Here is a 26,046-nt window from a genome sequence, read left to right on the forward strand (position 1 = left end):
AGTGATTTTCCCATATTAACAACTTGCTCAAGAATTGTCATACTGCTGACGGCCCTTCTGAGCAACCGTCTGGCGCTAATTTGTATTCTTTTATTGACGATATCACAGACTCATTAAAGAGGAGTGAGTGAGTGAGTGAGTGAGTTAATATTTAACGTCACATCGGAAATATATGTGTAATATACATGACAGTAAAAACACAAGAATATCACAGATATGAATATAAAACCAGCATGAAAAACTAAAACATTGTAATTAAAGAAGACAATACATTATAAAACACGAGCTATAGATCGCCAACAACCGAAGGTAGACCACCATACTAGGGACCATTAAAGAGGAACTCTCGGAAGTTGTCAATGCACGAGACTGTTCTAAACCACCCGGTGAGAGTGTGCTACTGTTTATAAAGCATGTTGTTTATGCTCTCTCACGGTCACTTGTAAACGTAGAACGGGCCAGCCTCCACTATAGAAAATACAGATCGATTGAGATCGTAGTCAGTTGCTGGAGTCCTACCAATAAAGGGAATCAAATAGATGGAATGTTTTCAGCTGTTAGAACTCGTCTACTGCTTGATGTACCTAACATATGTTGAACAAATTGCATGATGACAAGGAATAAAGGACACAGCTTTTGTCTTCATACCTATTTTCTACTGGAATGCTCCGGTAGCTAATAGTGATAATCATGACAAATCACATCAAATCATTCTAAACTCCTTATAGGTGTGCAGGGGACATTCCTATGGATAGAGAGGAATTTTAACGTAAACTGTCATGTCAGTTTCCAGCAAACCAAATGTCACAATTTATCGCTCGGGAGGCTGTGCATTTTTCGTCAAATCGACATGTGTTTCAAAAAGCATATTATGTTGTCTCGAACTGTTTTCGAACGCAACGCGGTAAATCTGTCACAGTGATTAATGTTTACAACACTGGAAAACCTGCTGCTGCTGATGCAAGTAATGATGTATATAGGCTGTACAGGACATGATAAATAAATAAGTAAATAAGTAAAACAGCCCAGATAGGTGTTAGAATGAAAAATAGATAAAAATATATTAACTTAAGAAATTTACCGAATAGAAAGAAAATATATTCCTTCACACATCCATACCAATGCATATACACCCTATGCATGTTTAAATTATGTTATTCATCCTTTGAAAATCATTAAACATACCATACTTACAGTATCTAACTTTTCTATCAAATAAACTTAATTATTCTTGAAGAGTTGGTGATGTTTTTTTGCAGCTCGCATTTATATATGTATAATACTTAGGAGGTCCCAGATTTAGGTCAAAAGCATCATCAGTTTGAAATGTAGATAAAAATAAGAATTAAAATAAAAACAGTGGACAATTTAATCTAAACAATTGTTTGAAATTAATAGAGAACTGATCTCGTCTTAATATGTGGCAACAGATTTACTTCATTATTTTTCTTTGATTTGCGATGAAAAGTGTTAGCGATTCCCCGATCTGTTGTCCTAGACCTGACCGAAGTCTAGTGACTTTCACGCTGTGTAATACTGTGGAAAGATTAGTATTGTGACCAATATTCGGAAAGCAAAAGCGCTTGCTGATCAATTTAAGACTGTGTGTGGCTCTGGATACTTCCAAAAGGATTTCAGAGAACACAAATGCCTTAATGAAACTATATTTCCCTCTGACACCTCTGCCCTGACTTGTACTTACAGTCGATGTCGATGAACTTAAAGGACAGGCATTTAATATCTGGAGAAGACGACCTATGTTACAAGATGTTTAAACATATGCCAGATGCTTCTCTTTTAAATTCTCAGAGTTCCCAAGGGCTGGAAACATGTAATCGCTGTTCAATACGCTGATTTGCGATGAAAAGTGTTAGCGATTCCCCGATCTGTTGTCCTAGACCTGACCGAAGTCTAGTGACTTTCACGCTGTGTAATACTGTGGAAAGATTACTATTGTGACCAATATTCGGAAAGCAAAAGCGCTTGCTGATCAATTTAAGACTGTGTGTGGCTCTGGATACTTCCAAAAAGATTTCAGAGAACACAAATGCCTTAATGAAACTATATTTCCCTCTGACACCTCTGCCCTGACTTGTACTTACAGTCGATGTCGATGAACTTAAAGGACAGGCATTTAATATCTGGAGAAGACGACCTATGTTACAAGATGTTTAAACATATGCCAGATGCTTCTCTTTTAAATTCTCAGAGTTCCCAAGGGCTGGAAACATGTAATCGCTGTTCAATACCAAAACCAAGGAAGGGCAATCTCTACCTGCTTCATACCCACAAATTGCGGACGTTCAAGCTATGTAATATACACAGCAAAAAAAGTGTTGCACCCTGTCTTTAAAACATTGATTATATGTGAATATCCAGACACCGGAATGGATTCTTTGTTGACAAGTCTGTGTCCATTCAGTGTTAAAGTCATTATGTTTTCATAAGGGAAATGATCACCCAAACGTAGCAACTAGCACGTGAATATCACATCCCACGATTTTTGCAAAGTACAGTATCTGCATGAGGTGGTGATCACCTGTAAAAGGGATTTTGTGGTTGTTTCATCAGTCGGTAGGCAGAATGCCAGGTGCAAGGATACCAGAAGCAGTCATGTGGCAGAATATTGGTGTTCACAGGGCGGGTCTGTCCTTCAAGGAGATTGCCAGAAGAGCCGGACATCATTACTCTACAATAAGCCGCCTGGTACGAAAACGTGCGCAGACGAATGATGTACGGAATCTCAGACCCACAGGGAGACCACGTACAACCTTGAGGAGGGATGACAGAGCATTGTTGAGGTTGGTGAGGCGTCATCCATTTGCCTCCAGATCATTCCTGAAACGTCAAATCAGTCTGCAGACAGTGAGGAATCGTCTCAAGGCAGCTGGTTTAAGGTCCCGAAGAGTTACCAAAAGACCCCAGCCCACAGACAACCAGAAACGGTTACGTCTAGCCTGGTGTAGAGCGAGACAAGGGTGGAACTTGAGGTCCTGGAGAAGAGACAACTGGTCGGACGACACTAGGTTTCTTCTGCATTTTGTGGATGGCAGAGTAAGAGTATGGAGGCGTCCTGATAAAGCTTATACCCCCAGAAACATCATGCCAACGGTACCATATGGGGGTGGATCGGATATGGTATGGGGATGCTTCTCTTTTGACTGCAAGGTGGATGTAGTGACCATACAAAGCAACTTAACGGGCGATCGCAACATTCAAAAAGTGCTTGATCCAGTTGTTATACCGCATTTTGACAACCATCCACTTGCAACAAGGCCAACATTCATGGATGACAATGCTCGTCCACATCGTTCTCGAGCTGTGACCCAGGTAATCCAGCACAATGCAGTGACCCACCTTCCCGATCTTAATCCTTTGGAGCACATATGGGACATTTTGGGGCGCCGATTACAACAAAGGGATCTTTCTTCACAGAACTTGCGTGAACTCGAGGCAGCGTTGCACGAGGAGTGGCGTCAGTTGCCCTTAGAGAGATTCCGAAGCCTGGTGAGTGGTATGAGACGGAGATTGCTGTTATCCAGGCACATGGCGGAAGTACACGATATTGACTGTTTGTGTTTTCAAGTGACTCTATTTCATTTTCTAACCATTGACAGTTTGGTGTTGACATTACATACTCATTCGCAGCTATACCATTGGCTTGTTCTCAGTCCATTGTATAGGGACAAACCTGGTCTGTTACTGTGTGAATCATACAGATTCTAATTATAAGTCTGTTACCTTTCAGACGTGGCGACTACATCTGGGGGTGGGGGCAGAAGTTGACATCCACAAATACTCGCCTCGATATCTTCCTGCTTTTATCACCTTATTTTTTACCCTACCTTTAATGCACACATTCGTGCACAATCTCGCATATCTTCAGAACATATGCCGTTTGCAAAGAGGAAGCAGGATTTGTGCAAATTATATGAACGGATCCCTGAAAACCAGTAATGGCGACAGATGTTTGCAAAAAGGGTAAGCACGCCATGCTCTCCCGGTACTTCACTCCACATGCTGAAAAGTGGAAGACTATTTTACCTAACACAGCACAATCATATGCCTACTATGTGCAGCTAAAAACCTAGGCCATCAAGTGGTCGATAGACCGAAAGTTCAAGTCCGGCAACTTTGAATTGTGACTGCTGTGGAAGTACGCAGGTGCCGATAGTAATGCGTAAAGAAATAACACAGTGGGATGTTAGTTTTGCTGGGCTTTTGATACAACCAGGGAGTTCAGTCCACTAGGAGGAATATCGACTCAGTAGAAATACATGTAGAACTTCGGTGTAAGAGAATATCCAGTCTTAAATATCTCTTCAGAAACAAAATCCATAGCTGTGAAAAGTACATGAATGGGCCACATGAAGACACATTGCAGCAAGAAAGGAATAAGCATGTCGTACCATGCCAGTAGTACCCGTCCTGCACCACACATGCCTTCAAATGAAATTTACCTGACGCTGTATGTCAGGGACGCTGTATGTCAGGGACTCAGATGACCGTGCAAAAGACAACAATCACCACTCCCAGAAACAACTCTGTTTAGTGCCAAGGGAAAAGTAGATGGATCATTTAGAATCACCGAAATGACGCAACGAATATATATACATGCTTTAAATTATTTCATAAATGCGCTTTCATACAAGGACAAAATAGTGATAAGAATAAAGCCTTGCCCATTTAACATGTTCTTATAGTGTGAGACATATATTGACCTCAGTGAAATGTCACAAGGTATGCCATTATCTCGGTACATGTAGACAGTTTGCCTCTTTGTCATGGCGCTTTACGCTGTTCTGCTCGCTGCTGTAGTCGTCTCTTGTTTCAGCAGCACGGATGCTGCTGACAAACCACACATCGTCTTCATCGTGGCAGATGACCTTGGTTGGAATGACGTTGGCTGGATCAACCCCGACATCCAGACGCCGACACTTGACCGCCTCGCCCGTGACGGCGTCATCCTCAACTCCTCCTACGTCCAGCCGTTGTGTTCCCCGTCTAGAAACTGTTTCATGTCGGGCAAGTTCCCCTACCACACGGGGCTCCAGGATAGTGTGGTGTTCATAGAGCAGCCTAAGTACATGCCAGCGGACATAATCACAATTCCACAGAGGCTGAAGACCCTGGGCTATGATACCCACATAGTCGGCAAGTGGCACCTCGGCTTCTGTAACTGGAAGTACACACCTACCTACAGAGGGTTTGATACGTTTATGGGCTACTATGGTGGTACGGAGGACCATTTTACACATGTCAGGGACAGGGTGACTGATTACTACGGATATGACTTCAGGAACATGACCGATGTCTACAAAGACGCACAAGGGGAATACTCCACGTATGTGTTTGTTAAAAGAGCCATCGATATCATAATGAACCATGACAAATCCAAGCCCATGTATCTGTACCTGCCGTTTCAAGATGTACATGGACCACTGCAAGTGCCTGCTAAATATTCTGATCGCTACAGTCACATTCATGATTTGAACAGGATGGTTTACAGTGGTATGGTGAGTGCTTTGGACGATGCCGTGTACAACATCACCACTGTTCTGGAGAACCTTGGATTTATGGACAATTTGCTTCTTGTGTTTACAACGGACAATGGTGGTCTTCCCTTTGCTGGCGGTAATAACTGGCCTCTGAGGGGTGGGAAAAACACATTATGGGAGGGAGGCACCAGGGGAGTTGGCCTCGTTTACAGTAAGACTCTTCTGAAGAAGAGAGGCTACACTCATCCTGGTCTCTTCCATGCTGTGGACTGGTACCCAACGTTACTGGACATAGCTGGGGGTGACTCCAGCCTACTGGATATCGACGGGATGAGTCAGGTCGACATGATCCTGAACGGAGGCAGCAGCGTAAGGAATGAATTTGTCTACAACATCTACGACGACCACTATGCCGCAGCTCTGAGATGGGGAGACCTGAAGCTGATCGTTGGTGATCCTGGGTACTCTGGGTGGTACCCTCCTGCTGGCGTCCCCGTCATGGACGACTCTTCTCGTGACAGCGTTATGCTGTTCAACATCCGTGCCGACCCCACGGAGCACCACGACATCGCCAAGGACAACCCCACCCTCGTCAACTTCCTCCTGCAGATGCTGGCCCTGAAGAATGGAACTCGGGTGCCTGCGATGGACCCACCCTCTGATCCTCGATCTAACCCGGCCAACTTCAATGGTGCCTGGAGTCCTGGGTGGTGCTAGAGGTTCTCGAAAGCAGTCATGTGACCATCTGATCCAGGGTGACATGTAACCGAGATATCACTTGCCTTATTGACTCAATAATCCGTTTAAATCTGACTTAATGTCTCTTTTGTACCAGTGATTATAGGCTAATAAATCTTGTGTCAGTGAATTGTGAAGATGAACTAACCCATTTATGAACACGGTATTCGATTTCCATCAAATAATTGTGAACTGGTAAATAATTTTTTCCATACTCTTTTTGCACTGCAAAAGTGCATCCCATGAGTGAGACAGTTTTCAAATAATTGAACTTAAATCATCGAACGTCACACTTGGCAGAATTGGTAGGGGACGTATCTCGCCATTGGAACTGTCATTGCTCAAAGAACTGAAAGTGTAAAAAAATGTGAATGGTGCAACTAAACATTTTACGGAGTTTCATGCACATCTTTGCGCAAGTTTATATCTTTAACAGTAGGGAGGAAGTGTTTTAAGAAGTAGACGTCACAAAAAGGACCATATTCACAAATGGAATTATCATATCATATCTTAAAAATTTCATCTGGGTGAAAAATATAATTGTCAGCATGAGATCTTCAATGAGTGAGTGAGTGAGTGAGTTTAGTTTTACGCCGCACTCAGCAATATTCCAGCTATATGGCGGCGGTCTGTAAATAATCAAGTCTTCACCAGACAATCCAGTGATCAACAACATGAGCATCGATCTGGGCAATTGGGAACCTATGACATATGTCAACCAAGTCAGCGAACCTGACCACCCGATCCCGTTAGTCGCCTCTTACGACAAGCATAGTCGCCTTTTACGGCAAGCATGGGTTGCTGAAGGCCTATTCTACCCCGGGACCTTCACGGGTCTGAGATCTTCAATATTGTCCAATCTTGGTCACCAGTTTTACATTATCCACGCTTTCTGTTAGTTTCATGATTCTTTGGAGGAAGCAGTTCATGTGCTTGTGCGGACACATATATGTTGTGTAAAGTGAATGATTCCCTTCTAATTGTGCAGTAGCTATGGCCTTAAAGCATCCTGAATTATCATATGTCTCACTGGAAATGCACGTAAAGCTGAGTAACGGATTCAAAATTGCATTGCATCGACAGTACCCGCAGCAGTTGTTGCCATCGGTACGTGAGTGAATCAGTAAATATTTATCGTCACATTGACAGTATTTCAATCCTTTCGTGCCTAAAACAATTAATACTTGTACTGTAGATCAATAACATTAGAAATTAAAACCCCGTTGACGAAGGACAGTAAAACAACCAGTGGATCATAGATATCCATTTAAAACTAGTAAATAAGTGTAAAACATTTCAACCAGAAACAACAGGTTAAAGATTTCCAGCAACTGAGGGTAGATCCCCATACCAGGTACCATGAGAACTTACAGTATATTGGCTACCTGCATGGGCTCTACTTTCATCCCTTCAGCTTTTAGCAGTTTTAACTAATCTAGCCAGATATCAAAAAGACAAATATTCTACGATTAAAAGATGGAGAGTGTAAATTTACTTTGAATGTTTTTGGACATACGTGCAATAATCTACATTGCTAGAACTCCACTAGAGGATACAGTCACTGACAACCCGAGTGACTAAATCAAACTTTCATTCATAAACTACCTATTTATTTACAAATCATTTAACAAATGTGAGTCTTTTAAAAATGCAATAACTTAATGAGAACTGATATTATTAAAAGATTCTCCATAGTTCATGATCCAAAATAGCCAACGGTGCGTAAGAGACAAATTCCGGAGAACGTCAACATCACACCCACATGTCATCTGTATGTTTGTGCTTGATGCTATAATTGTTTACTTACTGAACATTAATCCACTGATTGTCCATGAAATACTTTGTCTGCGAGAGGTGTCCATGTTTAAGCTCAGATCTCTTACTTCGGTTGACTAGCAACAAGCATACAAGCTCTGTCATGAGACCACCGGTATCATGATACTTGTCTGCGTTGATGTCACAGGACTTAAGTTCTTATTACCTGAAATAAAATCACAATATATCAAGAATTTTAATTAACAAATAAGTACTTGTGTGAAGGTGACAACAAACCCTGCTATGTGTGAGGAAATGCACAATGATAACAAATCAACTGTTTAGTTTTTAATCAAAGACAATACATTATTCAAGGTATCTTTATTAACGAAATTTCAAAAGTCTTGCAGTATCAAATATGGTAAAATCAAGTCAGTTTTGGTGATATCTTACCTGTTAACAACATTGGGAATGTGTCTTTATTGTTAACACCCTTTATCTACCTAATATATGCCTTATAATTTCTAGAATATTCTCCAATGCAGATAATCACGGAATAAACTCCCTGTAAGACCTTCCAGATCGTTCTGTCTAACGTTAGTACTATAACCCAAGTATAGCACACAGCTGCCTTTCACTGCATGTCAAATCTATAATGTTTTAACCCGTTTCATTGTCGCATAATGATTACCACAGCTACATATAAGCCGGGATATAGAACATGCGAGAACACATGGTTACAGAAGTTGTGGCAATGAAACAAGAAGTGTATTTTACGCCATTGTACTCGTTTCATTTTGCGAAGTGTTTTTCATAAAACTGTGATAAGGCATTCAACAACATATTTGGGTCTTATCTAATCTTTGACTTGATTTCTTTAAACGCAACTCCTGGGTATGAGGTGAATTGTTAGTTTGAAATGGTCTACTTGGTATACTAATGTATTTCAAGTGTTCACGTTAGATTGCTACGTTCCCGGACTGCTCATTTACAATGATCTCTGAAAATTAAAGAATACAACCAAAGATGATGAGGTTTGCTCTTCACCAGGACCCGCGTCCCATCCTCCCTCCTGACTACATGATGACGTGCCATGGGGCTCTAACCTTTCCCCCTAAAAGAGCCCATCCAGGGTGACATGTCGCTGTGAATTCAATTCTCTAGTTGGCCTCCCTCTGAGTGATTTCCATGATTTACTATGTCCCAATGCACGATGAGACCAATAATACCTGGCTGCCTACTACCTACTCGTGACAATTCCGATACTATTGTGAATGTTCTATTGGTCGTGTAAACGTTGTGAGAACAAGAAAGAAGAAGTTGACCTCCATAACGTTTTGTCTTATTCATGTATACCAACTTCTACATGCCTTTCAAGAACCTAGGACCAACTATGTTGCGTGAGAGTCACGTGGTGGTCAAATCCACTGACAGCTGCTTCACCTGCTTACAGCTTTTGTCACCTGAATATCAGAACCACTTACAACTGCAGAACCAATCAAGACATAAAACCATGCCCACACTGTCCTTTCGTCTACAACTCACGAATTCTGCGTGAAGACTGAGATTTTGTATTTGTCGACATGATACAGTTATATGAAAGAAGAACATGAAACATGTTTATGGACGCCAGTGTCCCATATCAACGAGAATGAAATGACATGAATGTACCCATGCAAATGGAATGTGGCCTTACGTGAGAGAGACAGATGTTGACCTTGAAGGTGACATAGATTAGTGTGTGTCATGAGGTATATATATAATCTCGTTACACGCACTTTTATTACTTCATGACCATGACTCTTTCAGCTGTAATCGCTGTTCTAGTCCTTACGTTGTTAAGATCTAGCATTGCTGCTGACAAACCACACATTGTCTTCATCGTGGCAGATGACCTTGGCTGGAATGACGTTGGCTGGATCAACCCCGACATCCAGACGCCGACACTTGACCGCCTCGCCCGTGACGGCGTCATCCTCAACTCCTCCTACGTCCAGCCGTTGTGTTCCCCGTCTAGAAACTGCTTCATGTCGGGCAAGTTTCCCTACCACACGGGGCTCCAGGATCGTGTGGTGTTCATAGAGCAGCCCAAGTACATGCCGGCGGACATAATCACCATCCCACAGAGGCTGAAGACCCTGGGCTATGATACCCACATAGTCGGCAAGTGGCACCTCGGCTTCTGTAACTGGAAGTACACACCCACCTACAGAGGTTTTGACACCTTCATGGGCTACTATGCAGGTATGGAGGACTATTTCACACACGTCAGGGATGAATCGGCCGATTACTACGGATATGACTTCAGGAACATGACAGATGTCTACAAGGACGCACAAGGGGAATACTCCACGTATGTGTTTGTGAAAAGAGCCATCGGTATCATAATGAACCATGACAAATCCAAGCCCATGTATCTGTACCTGCCGTTTCAAGCTGTGCATATTCCACTACAGGTCCCTGCTAAATATTCTGATCGCTACAGTCACATTCATGATTTGAACAGGATGGTTTACAGTGGTATGGTGAGTGCTTTGGACGATGCCGTGTACAACATCACCACTGTTCTGGAGAACCTTGGATTCATGGACAATTTGCTTCTTGTGTTTACAACGGATAATGGCGGTCCTCCCACACATGGAGCTAATAACTGGCCTCTGAGGGGTGGGAAAGCCACATTATGGGAGGGAGGCACCAGGGGAGTTGGCTTCGTTTACAGTAAGACTCTTCTGAAAAAGAGAGGTTACACTCATCCTGGTCTCTTCCATGCTGTGGACTGGTACCCAACGTTACTGGACATAGCTGGGGGTGACTCCAGCCTACTGGATATCGACGGGATGAGTCAGGTCGACATGATCCTGAACGGAGGCAGCAGCGTAAGGAATGAATTTGTCTACAACATCTACGACGACCACTATGCCGCAGCTCTCAGGTGGGGAGACCTGAAGCTGATCGTTGGTAGCCCTGGGTACTCTGGGTGGTATCCTCCTGCTGGGTCTGACTTAGACGTCCCCGTCATGGACGACTCTTCACGTGACAGCGTTATGCTGTTCAACATCCGTGCCGACCCCACGGAGCACCACGACATCGCCAAGGACAACCCCACCCTCGTCAACTTCCTCCTGCAGATGCTGGCCCTGAAGAATGGAACTCGGGTGCCTGCGATGGACCCACCCTCTGACCCTCGATCTAACCCGGCCAACTTCAATGGTGCCTGGAGTCCTGGGTGGTGCTAGAGGTTCTCGAAAGCAGTCATGTGACCATCTGATCCAGGGTGACATGTAATCGAGATATCACTTGCCTTATTGACTCAATAATCCGTTTAAATCTGACTTAATGTCTCTTTTGTACCAGTGATTATAGGCCAATAAATCTTGTGTCAGTGAATGTGTGAAGTTGAATTAACCCATTTATGCATACGATATTTGATTTCCATCAAATAATTGTGAACTGGTAATACTCTTTTTGCACTACAAAAGTGCATCCCATGAGTGAGACAATTTTCAAATAATTGAACTTAAATCATCGAACGTCACACTTGGCAGAATTGGTAGGGGACGTATCTCGCCATTGGAACTGTCATTGCTCAAAGAACTGAAAGTGTCAAAAAAAATGTGAATGGTGCAAACTAAACATTTTACGGAGTTTCATGCACATCTTTGCGCAAGTTTCTATCTTTAACAGTAGGAGAGAATTGTTTTAAGAAGTAGACGTCACAAAAAGGACCATATTCATAAATGGAATTGTCATATATTTCATCTGGGTGAAAAATATAATTGTCAGCATGAGATCTTCAATATTGTCCAATCTTGGTCACCAGTTTTACATTGTCCAAGCTTTCTGTTAGTTTCATGATTCCTTGGAGGAAGCAGTTCATGTGCTTGTGCGGACACATATATGTTGTGTAAAGTGAATGATTCCCTTCTAATTGTGTAGTAGCTATGGCCTTAAAGCATCCTGAATTATCATATGTCTCACTGGAAATGCACGTAAAGCTGAGTAACGGATTCAAAATTGCATTGCATCGACAGTACCCGCAGCAGTTGTTGCCATCGGTACGTGAGTGAATCAGTAAATATTTATCGTCACATTGACAGTATTTCAGTCCTTTCGTGCCTAAAAAAATTAATAATTGTACTGTAGATCAATAACATTAGAAATTAAAACCCCGTTGACGAAGGACAGTAAAACAACCAGTGGATCACAGATATCCATTTAAAACTAGTAAATAAATCTAAAAATTTTAACCAGAAACAACAGGTTAAAGATTTCCAGCAACTGAAGGTAGATCACCATACCAGGTACCATGAGAACTTACAGTATATTGGCTACCTGCATGGGCTCTACTTTCATCCCTTCAGCTTTTAGCAGTTTTAACTAATCTAGCAGATATCAAAAAGACAAATATTCTACGATTAAAAGATGGAGAGTGTAAATTTACTTTGAATGTTTTTGGACATACGTGCAATAATCTACCGTGCTAGAACTCCTCTAGAGGATACAGTCACTGACAACCCGAGTGACTAAATCAAACTTTCATTCATAAACTACCTATTTATTTACAAATCATTTAACAAATGTGAGTCTTTTAAAAATGCAATAACTTAATGAGAACTGATATTATTAAAAGATTCTCCATAGTTCATGATCCAAAATAGCCAACGGTGCGTAAGAGACAAATTCCGGAGAACGTCAACATCACACCCACATGTCATCTGTATGTTTGTGCTTGATGCTATAATTGTTTACTTACTGAACATTAATCCACTGATTGTCCATGAAATACTTTGTCTGCGAGAGGTGTCCATGTTTAAGCTCAGATCTCTTACTTCGGTTGACTAGCAACAAGCATACAAGCTCTGTCATGAGACCACCGGTATCATGATACTTGTCTGCGTTGATGTCACAGGACTTAAGTTCTTATTACCTGAAATAAAATCACAATATATCAAGAATTTTAATTAACAAATAAGTACTTGTGTGAAGGTGACAACAAACCCTGCTATGTGTGAGGAAATGCACAATGATAACAAATCAACTGTTTAGTTTTTAATCAAAGACAATACATTATTCAAGGTATCTTTATTAACGAAATTTCAAAAGTCTTGCAGTATCAAATATGGTAAAATCAAGTCAGTTTTGGTGATATCTTACCTGTTAACAACATTGGGAATGTGTCTTTATTGTTAACACCCTTTATCTACCTAATATATGCCTTATAATTTCTAGAATATTCTCCAATGCAGATAATCACGGAATAAACTCCCTGTAAGACCTTCCAGATCGTTCTGTCTAACGTTAGTACTATAACCCAAGTATAGCACACAGCTGCCTTTCACTGCATGTCAAATCTATAATGTTTTAACCCGTTTCATTGTCGCATAATGATTACCACAGCTACATATAAGCCGGGATATAGAACATGCGAGAACACATGGTTACAGAAGTTGTGGCAATGAAACAAGAAGTGTATTTTACGCCATTGTACTCGTTTCATTTTGCGAAGTGTTTTTCATAAAACTGTGATAAGGCATTCAACAACATATTTGGGTCTTATCTAATCTTTGACTTGATTTCTTTAAACGCAACTCCTGGGTATGAGGTGAATTGTTAGTTTGAAATGGTCTACTTGGTATACTAATGTATTTCAAGTGTTCACGTTAGATTGCTACGTTCCCGGACTGCTCATTTACAATGATCTCTGAAAATTAAAGAATACAACCAAAGATGATGAGGTTTGCTCTTCACCAGGACCCGTGTCCCATCCTCCCTCCTGACTACATGATGACGTGCCATGGGGCTCTAACCTTTCCCCCTAAAAGAGCCCATCCAGGGTGACATGTCGCTGTGAATTCAATTCTCTAGTTGGCCTCCCTCTGAGTGATTTCCATGATTTACTATGTCCCAATGCACGATGAGACCAATAATACCTGGCTGCTACTACCTACTCGTGACAATTCCGATACTATTGTGAATGTTCTATTGGTCGTGTAAACGTTGTGAGAACAAGAAAGAAGAAGTTGACCTCCATAACGTTTTGTCTTATTCATGTATACCAACTTCTACATGCCTTTCAAGAACCTAGGACCAACTATGTTGCGTGAGAGTCACGTGGTGGTCAAATCCACTGACAGCTGCTTCACCTGCTTACAGCTTTTGTCACCTGAATATCAGAACCACTTACAACTGCAGAACTAATCAAGACATAAAACCATGCCCACACTGTCCTTTCGTCTACAACTCACGAATTCTGCGTGAAGACTGAGATTTTGTATTTGTCGACATGATACAGTTATATGAAAGAAGAACATGAAACATGTTTATGGACGCCAGTGTCCCATATCAACGAGAATGAAATGACATGAATGTACCCATGCAAATGGAATGTGGCCTTACGTGAGAGAGACAGATGTTGACCTTGAAGGTGACATAGATTAGTGTGTGTCATGAGGTATATAATTATATAATCTCGTTACACGCACTTTTATTACTTCATGACCATGACTCTTTCAGCTGTAATCGCTGTTCTAGTCCTTACGTTGTTAAGATCTAGCATTGCTGCTGACAAACCACACATTGTCTTCATCGTGGCAGATGACCTTGGCTGGAATGACGTTGGCTGGATCAACCCCGACATCCAGACGCCGACACTTGACCGCCTCGCCCGTGACGGCGTCATCCTCAACTCCTCCTACGTCCAGCCGTTGTGTTCCCCGTCTAGAAACTGTTTCATGTCGGGCAAGTTCCCCTACCACACGGGGCTCCAGGATCGTGTGGTGTTCATAGAGCAGCCCAAGTACATGCCGGCGGACATAATCACCATCCCACAGAGGCTGAAGACCCTGGGCTATGATACCCACATAGTCGGCAAGTGGCACCTCGGCTTCTGTAACTGGAAGTACACACCCACCTACAGAGGTTTTGACACCTTCATGGGCTACTATGCAGGTATGGAGGACTATTTCACACATGTCAGGGATGAAGTGACCGATTACTATGGATATGACTTCAGGAACATGACAGATGTCTACAAGGACGCACAAGGGGAATACTCCACGTATGTGTTTGTGAAAAGAGCCATCGATATCATAATGAACCATGACAAATCCAAGCCCATGTATCTGTACCTGCCGTTTCAAGATGTACATGGACCACTGCAAGTGCCTGCTAAATATTCTGATCGCTACAGTCACATTCATGATTTGAACAGGATGGTTTACAGTGGTATGGTGAGTGCTTTGGACGATGCCGTGTACAACATCACCACTGTTCTGGAGAACCTTGGATTTATGGACAATTTGCTTCTTGTGTTTACAACGGATAATGGCGGTCCTCCCACACATGGAGCTAATAACTGGCCTCTGAGGGGTGGGAAAGCCACATTATGGGAGGGAGGCACCAGGGGAGTTGGCTTCGTTTACAGTAAGACTCTTCTGAAGAAGAGAGGCTACACTCATCCTGGTCTCTTCCATGCCGTGGACTGGTACCCAACGTTACTGGACATAGCTGGGGGTGACTCCAGCCTACTGGATATCGACGGGATGAGTCAGGTCGACATGATCCTGAACGGAGGCAGCAGCGTAAGGAATGAATTTATCTACAACATCTACGACGACCACTATGCCGCAGCTCTCAGGTGGGGAGACCTGAAGCTGATCGTTGGTAGCCCTGGGTACTCTGGTTGGTATCCTCCTGCAGGGTCAAACATAGGGATCCCCGTCATGGACGGCTCTCCCCTTCCAAGTGTCATGCTGTTCAACATCCGTGCCGATCCCACGGAGCACCACGACATCGCTAAGGACAACCCCACCCTCGTCAATTTTCTCTTGCAGATGCTGGCCCTGAAGAATGGAACTCGGGTGCCTGCGATGGACCCACCCTCTGACCCTCGATCTAACCCGGCCAACTTCAATGGTGTCTGGAGTCCCGGTTGGTGTTAGTTATGTAAGATAGCAGGGAAATGTAAATAAAGTGACGCATTGCTAAGATAGCAGTTTGGCATATTGATATAGGGTTGTAGTGAATACGAAAGATAAATACATGTATGCGATAACTGCATCTCACATACAGAGACAAGGGTCCACCTGAGATCCTACCATGACATCTTTGGAACTGCCGCCTACCTGCCAAGGAACATTTATGAGCCTTCCTGTAGTTTTAAGTGTTTAAGTGAATGAGCCACTGAAACAGAATGCAACAACACATGCTACAGTCCTTTAGGCGCAAAACCCGACAGATGAATTGCAATCAGTTGTTGCATAAGTTATCAAACTATCAAAAGAAAAAGAAACTCAAACAACTAAAATATCAAAGGTATAGATTTAAAACTATCATGTAATCCTAAAATTATATTAGTGTTACAGTAACACTATCGGAAGTACTTGAAAGTTGATCACCTTTCTGGGGACCATTGTCACTTGCTGAATAGGAAAAATAGCAAAAAAATAGGCATGACCCTTACTTTCTTTTCCGTAATGCCCTGGGTCATGCTTTATCTAACATATTAACCTACTGAAGACATAATCGAGATGTAATATCAATATTTGGTATACTGATGAAAATCATCTGGGATGAGACTGGCAGCTGACGCTTCGCCTTACACGTGCAATGCACATGCTCCTCACGCGGTACCCATGCCCTGCACGTGTGCTGCCTGCATTACCCGTTCTATACCGAAAAACAATTTATTCTACGCAGTAATCCAAGGCTGCGATTGACCAGTTTGATCAAGGAGCAGGTTTCACCTTTCCCAACATCACCATCTCTGACCACAGCCACAACATCGTCCAGAACATTAGCTGTGTCAACTGCATCAGCGGTGTCAGCTACATCTTCAGCGGCACCAAAAGCATCAACAACAGTTTTTTCATCATCAACCTCTTCGTCAACGCCTGCACCACCAGCAATGCAACCCTGCTGGCAGGACATTACTTACGAGGGTTGGCTGAAAACTTCTCAGCCTGAGTGGTTTTTTACCACCAGGTAGAGACAGGTGTTTGCCACCAATGAGGACAATCATTTAGTGAATCATAGACACAAGAACTACAAACGTACTAATAGTTTTTTCTCAACTACAGCTCTTTTGGTAAACCTACCCTCTGAAATCATCAGAAATGGACAAAACTGAATACAGGGCAGTCATCAAGTACTTGCAAAAGAAAGGGATGTCCCCAACACAGATACATGCTGACATGGTCTCCACTCTAGGGGATGATGCTCCTTCATTTTCCACAGTAAAGAAGTGGGCTGCAGAATTTAAGCGTGGCAGACAAAGCCTTGATGATGACACACGCCCAGGAAGGCCTTCAACAGCAACCACTCCAGAAAACATCACGCGAGTGCTCGATATGTTGATGGATGATCGACGATTGACTACTCGACATATTGCTAGTGTAGTGGGCATCTCTCATGAGAGGGTTGAGCATATTATCACTAACGAATTAGGAATGACTAAAGTTTCTGCAAGATGGGTGCCAAAGCTCTTGACAGCAGAACAGAAACGTGTCAGGTTCCAGACGTCCCTTGACAATTTGCGTCGTTTTGAAGCAGATCTCGATCATTTTGTGGCACGATTTGTAACCACGGATGAGACCTGGATACATCACTTTCAACCAGAAACAAAACTACAGTCAAAACAGTGGAAGCATCCTGATTCACCAGCTCCGAAGAAAGCCAAGTCTGTTCCTTCAGCTGGAAAGGTGATGGCATCAGTCTTTTGGGATTCCAGGGGTATTCTGCTCATTGATTATCTTCAAGCTATCAACGGCAGATACTATGCTGATCTACTGAGCCAGTTGCGAGAAGCAATCAAAGCCAAACGACGAGGGATGATCGCTAAAGGTGTCCTCTTCCACCAAGACAATGCGCCTGTTCACAAATCGGTGGTGGCCATGTCAACAATCCGCGATTGTGGCTTTGAACTCATTGACCATCCTCCTTATTCACCTGATTTGGCTCCTTCTGACTTCCACCTGTTCCCCAAAATGAAAAAGGAACTCGCCGGTCGCCATTTTGCAAGTAATGATGACGTCATTTCCGCTGTGACTGATTTTTTTAGGGTAGCTGAAGAAGATTTCTTCCTGACCGGGATTCGGGCCTTGCAGCATCGCTGGCAAAAGTGTGTGAACTTGGAAGGGGACTATGTAGAAAAAGAAATTACAAACGTGGACTTCACAGTGAGGCTTAGAACTTTTCAGCCAACCCTCGTATGTTGGTAAGTTGCTTGGTTAGAACGAAGAACATCAGTGCCTCCTTTATATTTATAGGGGACAGCTATGGTATGGCACAAAGATCTTCCAGATGATATCAAACAAATATGACCCGTCTAGAGACAGCATCCACGTTAAGGTTTCACAAGCCACGAGCCTTCGATGTAAATGTATTACAAATGTCATAGTCAACTTCCAGTGCTGATTATCTGACAAGTCTACAGAAAGCTATTCATAACTTAGCACAGTAACAGTAATAACAGTAATTATAACAGTAGCTATCAATGGGCTTAGGCCTAACATGCGTCAGTGGGTACTTAACAAAGAGCCTGCCACTCTTGAAGATGTCCATCACCATGCTGAACTGGCTGAAAAATCCAAGACAGGTGTGAAGTCTCAGGACATTAGCTTGGCCATGAAGTTGGACTGACTTTAGCCACCTTAATTACAAAGACAAAGGACACAACATATCAGACTGTGGCTGCAGAAACCACCAGACCTCCTCCACAACAACAATAACAACAACAATACCAGCCACAACGTACTCAGTGATACCAGCCCAGACGGCAGCAGCTTCTTTATGCCCAATCCAGGAGACAACCACCACCTCCTCCACAGTCTCCACTTCCTCAAGGTCGACCCCAGCCAAGGAATCAGGGCCCGCGAATACAGCCAGTACTGCCCACAGTACCCAGTGCCCCCGTTCCTGCTGCCAAGATGTATTGGATGTGGTACGTACTGTTCAGTTTATATAGCCCACATTTTAAGACCCAGTGTACTTTCTTCCATGAAGCAGTTCACCATTTTAGTGTGTATATAAGGGCATATCATTCTCAGAATGAATGTTCAAGGCAACAGGAACTCACGCCTGATCCTCAGAGATCTGGGGTCAGGCATGAACTACCTTCAAAATGTAGACTACACGTTACATCACTTACTCAGACCTCCATGAAGTCATTGGTGTAGTTGACAAAGTCCATGTTAGGTTCCGTTTCACCGAATATCTGCACAGACCATCTTCTTCTCTCTCAATCCCGCTACCATTCTCTGATAATAGGCGTGGACATCCTTTCTGAAAAGGATTCACCTGAGTCTGAACCCCAACCATCCCATGACACATGTCGCCCTCAGGTTAGTGCTGCATCACTTATACAAGGTCAGACTAACTCTATGTCTTTCCAGTCTCAATCTCATTGCAAACACTCTCCTCCTTCAGAACTATTATTTGACCTTTCTGATTCAGAATTGTCTCCTGACTAAAAATGAACTCGAGGACTTCTTTCCTTCTTCCATTCTGAACATGCTGCTGTTGTACACAACTGATCTGAACTTGGTCAAACACATCTTCACAAACGTTGGATAGAGACAGGGAATGCTAGACCTGTTTGGCGCTGATAAACCTGTGTACACACACACACATACCTGTGTACACACATACACACACACACACATATATACATATATATATATATATATATACATATATATATATATATATATATATATGTGTGTGTGTGTGTGTGTGTGTGTGTGTGTGTGTGTGTGTGTGTGTGTGTGTGTGTGTGTGTACACAGGTCTAACAGGTCTAGCATCACCTGTCTCTGTGTGTGTGTATATATGTATGTGTGTGTGTGTGTGTATATATATATATATATATATATGTGTGTGTGTGTGTGTGTGTGTGTGTATGTGTATATATATGTGTGTGTGTATATGCATATGTACTGTTAAGTTCTGTTGATAAAGATTTAGAATTTCAAATGTTGATAATGTTAAGAGTAAGCAATCTCAATCGTGTCTCGTATTCACTAAGCCGTTACGTTCAGGCGCACGCACGGGCGGGCGTCGGGGCAGTGTGCACATTGTGAAGCTGAGCCTCATTGTCACCATGGCAACTGTAAACTTAACATGAACCGCTTCATCAGCTATTGCCACGTATGTCAGTTATGGTTTCATTTAAAAATCAAACTATGGATTATGTGAATGTTACAAATAAATCATCACGCTGGAATATTTACACAAAATTCATCAAAATTTACTCTAAATGACCTGACTGACTGACTGATCTAATGGTTGATTGATTGGTTTATTGATTATTGATTCTCTAAAGAGTAAAGAATTTCTGCTTTGCCTAAGATCCCTATCTGTTTAGTTTTGAAGGCGTGGAGATCCCCGAGTTAATTCCTCATAATAGTTCTGCGGGTTCGAAAACGAGCGTCGGCACTATACATGTTGCAAACTGTCAGTAATGTCATATTTTACGATCACATTCAGAGATGGCAAGGCAAAGTCATATCAATCTTGGAAAACAAGTAATAATTCAAAGTTGGGGGCAGTGGGACGATATTAAAGTAATGCTGGCATCGGAATATAACAAAAAATATTGCCTAGCGAGAACAATAGAACTCTAGTGCCTCACTGGAGATTTATAATTACTTTTCCTGCACCCTATCTGGATTAACAACATAGCGGACGCTTACGATTGCAGACAGATTTAGCCATCTGTAAATTACAATATGCTACAATTGAAAACTTCGAAGGTCCAGTGTTACTTGGAGAGACGAGGTCTGCTATCGCCTCTCATAAGAACTATGTCGTGTAATGATCTTAAATATGGCAAGTATAAATAACCCGATATAGTTATTTCAGTTTTATGTAATATTATCAGCCGCAGCATTGTGATGAGATATATTCGGGGTTTTATGTAATATTAACAGTTGCAGCATTGTGATGAGATATATTCGGGGTTTTATGTAATATTAACAGTTGCAGCATTGTGATGAGATCTATCCGGGGTTTTATGTAATATTAACAGTTGCAGCATTGTGACGAGATCTATCCGAGATTTTATGTAGTATTAACCGTTGCAGCATTGTGATGAGATCTATCCGGAGTTTTATGTGATATTAACAGTTGCAGCATTGTGATGAGATCTATCCGGGGTTTTATGTAATATTAACAGTTGAAGCATTGTGACGAGATCTATCCGAGGTTTTATGTAGTATTACCCGTTGCAGCATTGTGACGAGATCTATCCGAGGTTTTATGTGATATTAACAGTTGCAGCATTGTGATGAGAGTCCCCTGTGTGTGGGTGATGGAAATGATATATCTAATACCCGGCAAGACGGCGAGTACAACGACAGTCAACATGGCGATACACCCGGTGAGTTGAACTGTATGTTACGTGACGAGTCTCTAGACTTCATATCGCTATTCTGTACACGTGAGTCACCGGACTGTCCCATGGACACCTTTATTTCAACAACTCTAGATATATTAAAGGGTGATATCAGTGAATTAGAATCAACAAGGTTGATACTTCTAAAAGGGGCCACGAAACAGGAAGGTTTTCCATACTCGAAAAGTAGTCTAAAGAGACGCATGGAGAAGAGACGAAAATCAGGTGAATCTCTGCAAGTCAGACTTGCAAAGGACTGCTACTATTTATTCAGAGCATGTCATGGTGAATTTGCAAATGAACTGAATGACATATTGTCCACCATGAGGGACAAGAAAGGTGAACAGGGAGAGGCAAATGGAGGTATCGAGGCAGTCATGCTTCAAGTTGCTCATCTAAAGACTCATGTAGCTAGATTTGACAGGGACATGGTTCTATTGAGAAAGGAATATGCTCAAGATGTCAATATATTTACAAAGCAAATTCGGGAACTGCGAGAACAAATTAACTCACAAGCAGAGGCAATTGACACATTGCGTCGTGAACTCTCTGGTGTGAAGCACAACAATAGGTTGTCTGCTACGATGGCTTGTATGCCCGTCGACAGTGAAGCTTGTCACACACGTGATGATGTAAGTCAACCGTCGATAGAGCATGGAAGTCTTGGTAACAATGCTCACACTCCGGGTGATGGGCAAACACGTGCTAACAGTATCACTGAGTGTCACAGTGTTGTATCGACGCAGGCTGACGTGAGAGCGTCAATGAACAACCCGGACAATCGTAAACGCACGTGCCCCACACAGGCTGACAGTGCCTCAGCGGCTAACGGTAACGGTGTAGCACGTGCCCCACACAGGCTGACAGTGCCTCAGCGGCTAACGGTAACGGTGTAGCACGTGCCCCACACAGGCTGACAGTGCCTCAGTGGCTAACGGTAACGGTGTAGCACGTGCCCCAGACAGGCTGACAGTGCCTCAGCGGCTAACGGTAACGGTGTAGCACGTGCCCCAGACAGTCTGACAGTGCCTCAGCGGCTAACGGTAACGGTGTAGCACGTGCCCCACACAGGCTGACAGTGCCTCAGCGGCTAACGGTAACGGTGTAGCACGTGCCCCACACAGGCTGACAGTGCCTCAGTGGCTAACGGTAACGGTGTAGCACGTGCCCCAGACAGGCTGACAGTGCCTCAGCGGCTAACGGTAACGGTGTAGCACGTGCCCCACACAGGCTGACAGTGCCTCAGCGGCTAACGGTAACAGTGTAGCACGTGCCCCACACAGGCTGACAGTGCATCAGAGGCTTACGATAACGGTGTAGCACGTGACAACGTACGGGTCGAGGAACACATGGGCGATCATGCTGTGAGCGCATGAGTGAGTGGAACAGTTAGTAGTCAGTCAACTATAACACCGGTCCATAATGGCAACTGCAACTTCGGGTGTGCCAGTAGTGAGTCGTACATCAGACAACTGAGTGAATCACTTGGTTTACCGATTCATGGTAGCAGTGAGAAAATACTTTGACCAGACAATGAGATACAGTTTTCTGGATCCTGTAATGGACAGAACACCGTCAAGGACCTATGTTCTGACTTAAAGATAACGGTTGACGTGGACCGTGAATAGAGCCGTACGGTCAACGGTCAAACATTACTCATTACTCTCATGTGCTGGAACTGTCGGGGTGTCTCAACCAGTGTGCCCTATCTCAAATCATGCCTCTCACAGTATGGTGTGGACATTTGTGGACTCAGTGAACATCAACTCGATGATCACAACCTCAATTTATTAACACAAATTTCTGATCCATACTCAGTATTTGCCAGATGTTTCGGAGATGGTCAGCTATTGCCTACTGGTTTCTTTGCATCTAGAGGTGGTGTACCTTTGCTTATATCTAAGCGATTCCAGAGCTATTGTCAGGAGATACCCAATGACCATGACTTTTTTTGTTGGTGTTGAGATTCACGTTCCTGGATGCACACCTTTATACATATTTTATGTGTACCTACCGGCTGTGACTAGACCTAATAAGTTGTTCTTTACTTGCCTTGACATTGTCGATGACATATGTACTGCCTACTCAGAACTCGGTGACGTAATTATCATGGGGGATCTAAATACAAAAGTCAAATGTGCTCATTATAGATTCACAGAAAATTCAAGGAGAATGAACGAGACAATTCAAAGGTCAGGCCTTACTTCAGTGAACACTCTAGACCTCTGTTCAGGTCCAACCTGGACCTTCTGCGCCTATCAGGATGGACGACGCAGTATGATTGACCATATCCCGTTACCTGAGTCGACCTCGGGTGATGTTTTATTTCCCCGTATCCTAGACGATGTCCCCTTCAATGTGTCTGACCACAACCCAGTCATCTGCACCTTGTCCCTGCCATCACCTGTACCGAGACTCGAGACGAGAGAGGAATGTAGAATTGTCTCCTGGGAAAAAGCGAGAAGCCAGGACAGGTTGAAAGATTATACCTTTGCTGTCTCCCATCTGCTGTGGACTATTAAACCTCCCGCGGACGACTGTGAGCTGATTGACATTGATGAATATTATTCTCATAATTACATGACTTCTAAGCTCGCTGTTTGGCTTGCTGAAGGCAAACCTCGTGGCTGTACATACACGTTCTACAGAGATTACAAAGCAACAAAATCTGAGTTCAGGAAGAACATGAGACGAGCAAGTGACAACCACATCTCACAGACTTTCCAAGAACTCGAACAAGCCAATGACCTTGATATCCGAACCTTTTGGAATCGTGTGCGGTCAATTAGAGGGGGGTACAAGTCAACACTCTCCCCAATATTGTATCAAGGGACAGTGCACAGTCATGCAGAAGCCGTATTTGATGCTTGGGCTAGCCATTTTCAGGATGTACATACTGCCAAAGACCGAGACAATTTCTTCCTTCTGTAAGCAAATAGAATCCCTAGCTAAGGAGATCCGTGTTAAATGCAAGGAAGAACGTGATCCACAACCAATGAAATTCACAGAGTTGGAAGTCACTGAGTGCTGTACCAAGCTGAAAAACAATAAAGCTGGTGGTGCTGACAAGATCGTATACGAACACCTAAAGTATGGTGGCAGAACCCCGATGTTTCACTTGGCAACTCTCTACAACATCATTCTTGAATCTGGACATATCCCGACAGCTTGGCGTGAGAGCATCCTAGTGCCTCTGTACAAAGGTGGTAATAAATCAAAGAAAGATCCGAACTCTTACCGTGACATATCACTCTCCGCTGTGTTGTCCAAGGTGTTTGAGATGGTGCTCCTGTCTCGACTGGACGGTCTAAATCAAACTGACACCTTTCCTCACCCACAGCAAATGACATATCAATCTCAGTTATCTGCCCTTCACACATCCTTCAACCTGCAAGAGACGATACACCACTACCACGAGCGAAAGGAGGATATCCACGTTGTGTTCCTGGATACATCAAAGGCCTTTGACACAGTATGGCACAATGGTTTGAAATATAAGTTATTCGAGAGTGGAATCAAAGGTTCCTTGTGGACTGTTCTTGACGACATGTACACTGGAATGAGGTGTCAAGTGTTCCTTGACTCAATGTATTCTAGGCCCATCCCTATGATGCAGGGCATCAGGCAAGGAGGTGTGCTGTCAGGGAAGTTGTATCTGCTGTACATAAACTCCCTGCTCCAGAAACTCTCTCAGTTGAACCTTGGTGCTGTTGTGATGGACTTAAGTGTGTGTTCTCCCACTCAGGCAGATGATGTCGCACTCATTTCATCAAGGGTTGCTGCCCTTAGAGACATGGTGAGGATTTCGGAGGAATACAGCAACGACTGGAGATATGTACTGTCAACCACCAAGAGTGAAATAGTGACTTTTCCATACCGACCGAGATCTCAGCAACTAAAGCAGGTTGAAGTTAAGTTGTATCACCAACCTCTCCCATGGAAGGATACAATCCGTCATGTTGGAATAGTCTTGTCAAGTAACATGTCAAGCATAGAGCATGTGACGCGAGCTGCCATTTCCTTGCGGTCCGGTGTGAGATCACTGACAGCTTGTGGGTTTCACCCACGATTTACAAACCCAATCATCAGCCTGACAGTTGTAAGCCGTGTGTTTCTTCCCAAGGCCCTGTACGGGTCGGAGTTGTGGACTAACATTTTCAAAGTTGAGATCTGAATGCTGGAAAGATCTTACAGACACGTCATTAAGTCAATCCAAGACCTACCTCGTACCACTCGAACTGATAGTTGTCTTGGACTCCTTGGAGTGTTGCCCCAAGAGGCAGTTATAGATCAGCGGAAGTTGTGTTTCCTGGGTGGTCTCTTGAACATGAACCACAAATATCTCCCTCACAAACTGTTCGTATCCCGGTTGATGTGCTACTTACACAACGTCTCATCGTCATCCGTCGGATGTGTGCCTGATGTAATCAGGGTGCTCAAGAAAAACCTACTCTATTGTCACTTGGAAAAATTCCTAGAATCAGGATGCTTCTTGGGGCGTTTAAAGTGGAGGAGAATAGTGAAGGCGTCAGTCAGAGAGTATCAGGTGGCACAGTGGAACCGTCGGCTGGCAGATGACCCTGACCTTCACAAGTTCCACCGGATACATCGCTGGCTTGTAGTCCATCCTGCATGGACAGTGTCATTGCTTGACGCATCACTCAGG

At 43.2% G+C, this 26,046-nt stretch overlaps 3 pseudogenes; all 3 read left to right on the top strand.

Annotated features, from left to right (window-relative positions):
* Window positions 1-4,784: 4,784 nt before the first annotated feature.
* On the top strand, window positions 4,785-6,215 carry LOC137284563 (arylsulfatase I pseudogene; annotated as a pseudogene).
* A 3,566-nt stretch (window positions 6,216-9,781) lies between these two features.
* LOC137284458 (arylsulfatase I pseudogene) lies at window positions 9,782-11,378 on the top strand (annotated as a pseudogene).
* A 3,107-nt stretch (window positions 11,379-14,485) lies between these two features.
* Window positions 14,486-15,931, top strand: LOC137284602 (arylsulfatase B pseudogene; annotated as a pseudogene).
* The last annotated feature ends 10,115 nt before the right edge of the window (window positions 15,932-26,046 follow it).

This window comes from Haliotis asinina, chromosome 5, assembly GCF_037392515.1.
Source record: "Haliotis asinina isolate JCU_RB_2024 chromosome 5, JCU_Hal_asi_v2, whole genome shotgun sequence".
Taxonomy (NCBI): Eukaryota; Metazoa; Mollusca; class Gastropoda; order Lepetellida; family Haliotidae; genus Haliotis; species Haliotis asinina.